The sequence below is a fragment of the Tasmannia lanceolata genome, unplaced genomic scaffold (genome assembly GCF_043159265.1).
Source record: "Tasmannia lanceolata isolate RefF3 unplaced genomic scaffold, GAP_Taslan_0.1 ptg000015l, whole genome shotgun sequence".
NCBI classification, from domain to species: Eukaryota; Viridiplantae; Streptophyta; class Magnoliopsida; order Canellales; family Winteraceae; genus Tasmannia; species Tasmannia lanceolata.
In genome coordinates, this window is record NW_027518692.1 from 24,645,734 (window position 1) to 24,654,647 (window position 8,914).

The 8,914-nt window shown below is 37.3% G+C and overlaps 1 pseudogene; it reads right to left on the reverse strand.

Annotated features, from left to right (window-relative positions):
- Positions 1 to 4,934: 4,934 nt before the first annotated feature.
- Positions 4,935 to 5,288, reverse strand: LOC143891879 (secreted RxLR effector protein 161 pseudogene; annotated as a pseudogene).
- Between the last annotated feature and the right edge of the window lie 3,626 nt (positions 5,289 to 8,914).

Here is an 8,914-nt window from a genome sequence, read left to right on the forward strand (position 1 = left end):
ACAGATCTTTCTGTCATAATGACTTAAATATTTTTTTTTGGTCAGAGAGAGAGAGAGAGAGAGAGAGAGGGAGGAAATTCAGATGTGAGAAAGAGAACTACTAAAGATATGGGAGATCTTGGCATGGATCCGGGCCCACGAGAGAGATCTTAGTGTGGATCCGGGCCCACACTATCCTGTGGTCCAAAAGACTTATTGAGAGAACAAACGAGGCTTTTATGCTTCACGTGGTTCCTGATTTTTCATATCTATCTATACGTGCATGAGAAAAGCCGGCCTTTTAAAAAAATATATAGAAATGATACATACCCCCCACCCTCTTTTACACAGGACAGCCGCCTCTATTCCCAAACAAAACCATGGCCAGAGCACATGGATTCCTGAGTCAGTCTTAGCTTTGAAAAATCTCTCCCTCTGCAACTTTCTTCCACTTTTTTGGCATTTTCTGCTCTGTGTTCCTTTTTTTCTCTGTATTGCTTTTCCCATACAGTACAAATGAGGATCTTATACAGTTCTCTACCTTACACCATAAGATCCATCAATTACGTCATTTACCTCTGTCCTAGTCTTATCCTCCATCAAATCACCTACCCATAAATCCTTGTTCTTTAATTTATCTTCTTACATCTCTTCTTCCCATCTTCTTGGGTTTATGTGAGTGTGAAAGCGAACCCAGATCAAACCATAAAAGCAGGAAAAAAAATAAAGCATAAGACAGACCCAAAAAGATTTACCTGTTCTGATATTGTGCATCAGCTATGTCAGCATTCAAGACATTTTGTTTTTGCAGCAAGAACATGCATTCTGTCCTAAGATACGCTTGTTTGTTACAATGATAAGGACAAGGAGCTGGGTTTTTCACCTCAAATTAAGATATATCCACCTAGTAGTTTTTTTTTTTTTTTTTTGTGTTGAGAAGAGAACTATTACACAATATGGAGACCCAACATGGAGATTCATACACTTTTCAATCTCTAAAGCCATGGCAACCATGAAAATTTATTCCATGGAATATTGGTGGGCCCAATTGTGTGGAAGAGACGGAGGAGGAGGGAGAGGGAGAGGGAGATACTTGAGTTAGATGGAGTGGAAAGAGCATAAAAAGAATCCCTAAAAATAATGAAAAGCAAATAACCTACTTAAAATTGGTTTTTAGTATTCATATTTTTTAGGAAAACTTGGTGTTTAGTTTTAGGTAATAATTGGTTTAATTTTTGGAACCTGAATAGAAATCACCATTAAAATCTAGCTGTTAAGCGGAGGGTGTCCAAGTTCTTATAAGCCATTCCACATCAATTCACTTATTCACTTCTCGGATGTGAGATCTTTCCTTTCCGGTGAAACCCCAGCAGATAAGTAAACCAAAGTAGACCACATGTTAATGAACCCAATATTATAAAATCAATCACATGAGCCTATCTCATATGTAGCCACATATCATATAATTTTTGAAGAGCTGGTAGGACACTGAAAGACAAGAAAGAAGATCATGTTCGTCGGGGACGATTTTGGCTTCCAACAAAATAAATAAAATACACATCTATACGAGGTGGTCGGATGCCACTAGTGCCTGTTGGTATTCTAATATATGAGATGTGATTTAAAAAATCATTTTTAACAGTTTATTACTTATTTCTAATATTTCCATTGGTTTTCAAATGCGTTTTTTTTTTCTATCTTCCTTCCTAAAAGTTTAGTCTCATATTGGCGGTAAAGGTATTTAGAATTCGTGTAGAGATCATTGTGTATCGGGCTGTTATATCTTGTGGGTGATTGTGTTGAGATTTAGTGCACCATAGTTTATTTTCGCTAATATAACATAGTCTAAATCTGTTTTCGGTAGCCAACTATCCACCTTTTGCAAGCCAGAGTCTCCTGGGATGTCTAATTGGCCGGAGAGAGGAATTTGTAACATCATGTCGCACCTGGTAGATTTTTTTTTTGAAAATTCATCCCTTAAAAAAGACATTTTTTACCATTTTGGCATCATCTTCTTTACAAAGCTGGATTTCCTTTCTAGAAATGTTTTCCTAATTCTTCTTGAAATTATTAGTAAGCCCCACATAGTAGAAATGGATTTCACTTTACCACACATCAAAGTTTACTCCATTTATTATGGTTGCCAACCTGAAAGATACCCATCTCAGTCTTTACAGGTATGCTGATAGAAGCAATCAAGATACCCCACATAGATAAAGACAACCCTAAATACGATTGACTTATTATCACAGGCCAGCCACAACTGCAGGACAATAATAACGATGAGTGAACAGCTACACATAAGTCACAACCATCACATTGTAGAGATTTGCAAGCTTTCATAAGAGATAAAAGATTTATTTGCTAGATCCTTTCTGATAGGAGAAGATCCATGCAAGATACGTGTCGGATTCCGAACTTAATGGATTGGGAATCCATTAAAAATTTATTCCATGGAATATTCGTTGGCCCAATTGTGTGGAAAGGGACTCAGTTGGAGGGAGTGGAGAAAGGTTTAGCAACCTCTGAAAATAGTGAAAATACAATACTTAGAATTGGTTTTTTGTTTTCCTGATTTTTAGGAGCTTTCCATGATCCCCACACTCCCATTCTGTTCGAGTATAAATGATTAAATAACACCAACTCTAATAGCTTAAGTTGGGCCGTCCCATAAAAACATGGTGTAAAATGTTGGGCCCAATTCTACACATGGGCTTGGGTTGAAATAGTGGAACCCACACCTGACATGAGGTAAAATAGTGAACACTGAAATGGTTTGAGTCGAGTTGGTGAGACCCACATTACTAAAACATCGTGTACACATGTCTGGACCCATCACCCTAGCATGAATTTGAATGGAGATTGAGGTACCACTCATGGGCCTCCCCTTATCAAAAAATCTTTGTAAATTATGGGCCCCACCCATGCTATGCATGAGGTGTGGGAAAAAATCTAGCATATATAGAAAATTTATCTATTCTGAAAATAGGTTGTTCGGATTCAACTCTAGAAAATTTGTCTCTTCTGAAAATATGTTGTTCGGATTCAACTCATCTCTTCTGAAAATAGGTTGTTCGGATTCAACTCTCTTTCTCTCTCTCTCCAAATTCCATTATTTTCAAAAGCGGGGAGGTCGGCAGTGCTTGGCCCTCAGTCAATTGAGTCAATGGCTTGGATTTTTTTTGTTTCCGCGGGCCCCATGCCATGTGTCGTGTTGCTGTTGGTGGTCCAATTTTACCCCCAATAGTCGGTAGTCGTGCATCCCTTCTTACACGCTAGGGTTGTTTAAAAAATAAAATCACCATTGAGAGTCAATGTTGATGAAAATTAAAATCTTGGTAGAAATAAATGATGCTTAAAGGTGCGTTACAATAATACCGCTCTCCTTAATACAATATTCTTCCCCATCAATCAATTGATGTGCAAAGGGAATCCGCGAGTTCACCTCCAAGATACCCAATAGATAAAATCTATTGATGTTTGTTGACACTATGCAGAAGCGGAAACAAAACCGAAACTGTTGGTATTTACAGAGATGAAAATGCAAAGCAGATGCTAATTTAAGAATGAGAGATGAGAGAATGGAGAAGAAGGGCTTTGACTTTATTCCAATAATAAAATCTTTGTGTGTCAGTGGCAGGTTAGTGAACAATCGAATTATACAAATGGGTGAGGAGTGCTACTCTTATAGAAGACCCATTCATGGCCTTTCACCATCGCATCCCTTCACCATGGCCTTTCCCAAAAGCCGTTCATGATACCCCTTTTACTCCCACCGATTCAGCCTAACGGTTGGGAAATAATATCCATTCGATTACATCTCCCACTCTGCCATTGTCTCACCTGCCCTCATCCTTAGGTGAGATCCTGCCCCCACGCCAAGTCATAAACTAATGTGGCAGAACATCGACACCATTTCCCATTAATGCACGTGCGCATGCATGCGACAATAAGAGTTCAAAAAATCTTATTTTTATTTTAGATACATATATAGATAAAACCATGCATGAAAAGTATGTTTATGCAAATGATGTTGGGAAATTTCTCACGACGAAGGTTATTTACCCATTCGTCATAACTATCTAACATAGAGCAGATGATCACATCTTTCAATGAAGGTTATTCACCCATTCATTGTCTTTGGATCCCCCAACGAAGGTTATTTGCCCATTCGTAAATCTTTGGATCCCCAACGAATGTTATTTGCCCATTCGTTGCTTCTTACCGATCAAAGGCTAACTTGCCAATGATCATACATCACGATTTAATCACACAATTCATTGTGCTTTTCCAATCGTAATACGATCCTCCATAGGGATTTAACCTACAACGAGGGTAAATACCCTTCCGTTGCGGATTTGCCATACAACGAAATTTCGTTGCGGATTCTCAATCGAAGGCTAACTAGCCACCACGATTGCTTCTCACCTATGACCATTCGTGATGTAACCAAACAATCATCCATTGGGATTTAACCTACAATGAGGGTTATAATTGCCCTTCCATTGCGGATTTGCCATACAACGAAAAATATTCGTTGCGGATTTCCGATCGAAAGCTAAAAAGCCACCACGATCGCTCGTCACCTATGGTCATCAATCGCCTCTCAACCCCATGGAGTAGATATGCTTCTTAAAATCATCTATTCCAATAGGTTTTGTTAGTGGGTCGGCGATCATCTCCTTAGTAGGCAGATATCCCACTAAAATTTCATTTTTCGCATATACATCATATATATAATGATATTGATGTTCAATATGCTTTCCTCTAGTGTCAATCTCACCATTCTTTATGATGGATATTGCTGCTTGATTATCACAATAATTGTGAACAGGATTGCCAGATATTTGATCTAGCTTAAGATCCTCTAGGAAGCGTCTTATCCATACAGTTTCAGATGCAGTTGCATTACAGGCTATAAACTTAGCTTCCATAGTAAATTTAGCAACACATCCTTACTTTTTGCTTGACCAGGATATTGCTCCGCCTCCTAATAGGAAGATATATCCAGATGTTGATTTCCTGTCATCAGGGTCACCTTCTAAATCAGCATCGCAATATCCTGTAACTGACAAATCATTACCTTCATATGTCAACTTATAATGCAAGGTACCTTTAAGATATCTCAATATTCTCTTAACTGCAACCCAATGCGTAATTCCAGGATTACTTTGATATCTACTCACAAGACCAGCCGCAAAACTTAAATCTGGTCTTATACACAACATGGCATACATTAAACTTCCTTCTACCTGAGCATAGGGCTTGTTTTGCATTTCAGTTGACTCTTCGTCATTAGTAGGTGCCATATTCTTTGATAATTTGGTACCTTTTCAAATGGGAGTATCTATTGCTTTTGACAAGTCCATTCTAAACTTCTTTAGAACTTTCTCTAAGTAGCTTTCTTGAAACAAGCTAAGAAGTTTGGACTTTCTATCCCTAGTTATTTTAATTCCTAAGACAAAAGAGGCTTCACCCATGTCTTTCATTTCAAACTGGGACTTTAACCATGATTTGACTTTCTCAATCAATAGCAGGTCATTTCCAACTAATAAGATATCATCAACATACAATGACAATATCACAAATGAACTCTCACTTTTTAAGATATATACACAATGGTCAAAACTGTTTGGTACAAAACCAAAATTTATCACAGCATTATGAAAAGTGTAGTACCATTGCCTAAGGGACTGTTTTAATCCATATAAGGACTTCTTCAACTTATAAAGTTTAGCTTCTTGTCCCTAAATTTCACATCCTTCAGGTTGGATCATATAAATTTCTTCATTAAGTTCTCCATTTAGGAATACTGTTTTAACATCCATTTGGTGAAGTTCCAAATCAAGATATGCCACCATTGACATAATTATCCTAATGGATGTAAATTTGGCTACTGGAGAATATGTCTCCTCGTAATCTAATCCTTCTTGCTGTGTAAATCCTTTTGCTACTAATCTAGCTTTATACTTATCAATTGATCCATCTAGCTTGAATTTTTGCTTAAATACCCACTTACAACATATAGCCTTTCTATCTTTAGTTTTATCTACTAGCTCCCACACTTGATTCTTCTCTATGGAGTTTAACTCTTCTTGAATAGGTTCTCTCCATTTGACAGAATCAGGAGCTTCTAATGCTTCCCTAATAGATGAAGGCTCATCGGATTTACTTTCATTTAGAGATCAGTGTAAAATTCTTTAAGCATCGATAAAGGTTGTCTAACTCTTTGAACTCTAGTTGTTTCAGGTTGAGGAATACTTAAACGAATTTTAGTTTCCTGACTAACTGAATCTTTTTCTTTAGATATTTCAAATAACTCTATTAACTTACTAGGATTTCTTGTATCTAAGCGTTCTTCTAGGAAATGAGCATCTCTGCTCTCGACCACTCCCACCGATCCATCGTCATGATGAATCACAAATCTATAACCCTTAGAATTCTCAGGGTATCCTATGAACGTGCACTTAATAGTTTTACTACTTAACTTATCCCTGTTTTGACTAGGAACTAGCACATGAGCACCAGAGCCCCAAACTCTCAAGTTACTTAAATTAGGTTTAAAACCTCTCCAGAGTTCATAAGGTGTCACTTTATAAGCCTTAGTTGGAACTCTATTTAAGATATACATGGCTGTTGATAAAGCTTCACCCCAAAAATTTGTGTTAAGATTTGAATGGCTTAACATAGACCTAACCATATCCATTAAGGTTCTATTTCTTCTTTCAGCTACACCATTTTGTTGCAGTGTATACGGTATTGTGGTTTGATGTATTATTCCACATTCCCTACAGAATTCGTTGAATAGTTCTGAACAATACTCACCACCTCTATCCGTTCTATGGATTTTAATTTGTCTACCTAATTGGTTTTCCACTTTATTTTTGTATTCTTTAAATATGTCCAAAGCATTTGATTTCCTTCGTATTAGATAGACGTACCCATTTCTTGAGTAGTCATCTATGAATGTTATAAAATACTCCATTACTTTATGGGTTTTAACATTTAAGGGACCACAAATGTCTGAATGTATAATTCCTAAGAGTTCAGATGATCTTTGCCCTTTTGGAAAAGGTTTTCTAGTCATCTTCCACTCACACATGGTTCACATGTAGAATAGTCTATTTCCATTTGAGGAATTAAACCATTCTCAAACATTCTTTTCATTTTATCTTTGTTTATGTGTCCTAATCTCATATGCCATATGAAAGGATCAACTACATTAAAAGACACATCAAAATACTCAGAAGAAGAAACACTTTTATTGATAATTCCAGAAGATACATCTAACTTATACAACCCATCAACTTTCTTTTCCCAGAACAAGACTTTTCCATGTTTTCCAATGGAGACTTTTTCTGATCGGAAACGAACTTCAAAACCATGTTCGTCCAATCGAGATACAGAGAGAAGGTTCCGTCTTATAGATGGAGCAAACAATACATCAGAGACAAGGAGATTATTCTGCCCAGATATCTTCAGACGGAGTGTTCCCACTCCTCTCACATCACAGTAAATGTCATTACCCATGAAGATACGATGATCACCAGCTTTCATTTCCTTCGTCTCTATGAAGTTCTCTCTGCTTTAAAGTTCTTATTTTTCTTGAACTTGTTATTCCTATGTTTGAATTTTCCCTTCACTTTTCTCTTTTTAAAGTTGTTCACTTGGGGCTTGTTATTTTCTGAAGAAGATGGGACAACTAGCATTGCTTATGACTGTTTTCTCTTAAATCTCCTTTCATATTCCACACTTAACTTTAGTGGAAGAGTCCTCATGTCAACTTCTTGACCAGAGAAGTTTATGGAGACTACAACTGAGTCCCATGAGGCAGGGAGACTATGAAGAACAGTCGAGACTTGCATTTTTTCTGGAATGGGATTTCCTACAGCAGTCAGTTCCTTAACTATCACTAACATTTTGTTAACATGATCCACTACAGATTCCCCTTCTTTCATTCTACTTGAATTAAACTTCTCGATCAATAGTTGAACATATGATTCAGACATAGTACCATATGAACATATGAACGGTCATATATCCGTTTGTTTGAAACGGTGTTAGAGGGGTATGAAGGCTATTTGAAAAGCCATGTTAAAAGGACGTGATGGCCGAACGGCCATGATGAAGGGCTGTATGAATCTTCTATAAGAACAGCCTCATTTTCCCCATTTGGTTTATTCGAACATACCTCCATAACTGCCACTGTCGGACATAAGTTTTCTTAGTTGGAAGAAAGTCTAAAGGCCCTCCCTCTCCATTCTCTCATCTTCAATTTGCATTTGCATTTTGTACTTGTCTTACATCTCTGTGATTCCCATCAGTGAGAGAATGGAGAGGGAGGCCCCTTAGACTTTCTTCCAATTAAGAAAACTTATGTCCAACAGTGGCAGTTATGGAGGTATGTTCGAATAAACCAAATGGGGAAGATGAGGCTGTTCTTATAGAAGATTCATACAGCCCTTCATCATGGCCGTTCGGCCATCACGTCCTTTTAACATGGCTTTTCAAATAGCCTTCATATCCCTCTAACACCGTTTCAAACAAACGGATATATGACCGTTCATTCAGTTACATTTTCAAGCACAATAGTGATCTGACGGAGGGAATTCAACTACAAAGGTGTTAGTGATTTTAATTTTTCGCCAATCCGGTCAATATCTAATACTTGGTTTCGGTAATTTCATTTGAAATCCATGGCTTCTAAGGCTCTAAGTAGCGAACTTAGTAAAACTGAGAAATTTAATGGAATGAATTTCTGGATGTGGAAACGTAGGATCACACATATTCTTAGCCAAGAAAAGGTAGATTATATGTTGACTACAAGTCCACCACCAGAACCCGCACTTAGGGCTGCTGATTTGGTTAAAAGAAATTATGAAAAATATATGGCAGATGATAAAACCGCTAGAACCATTTTATTAACTTTCATGAA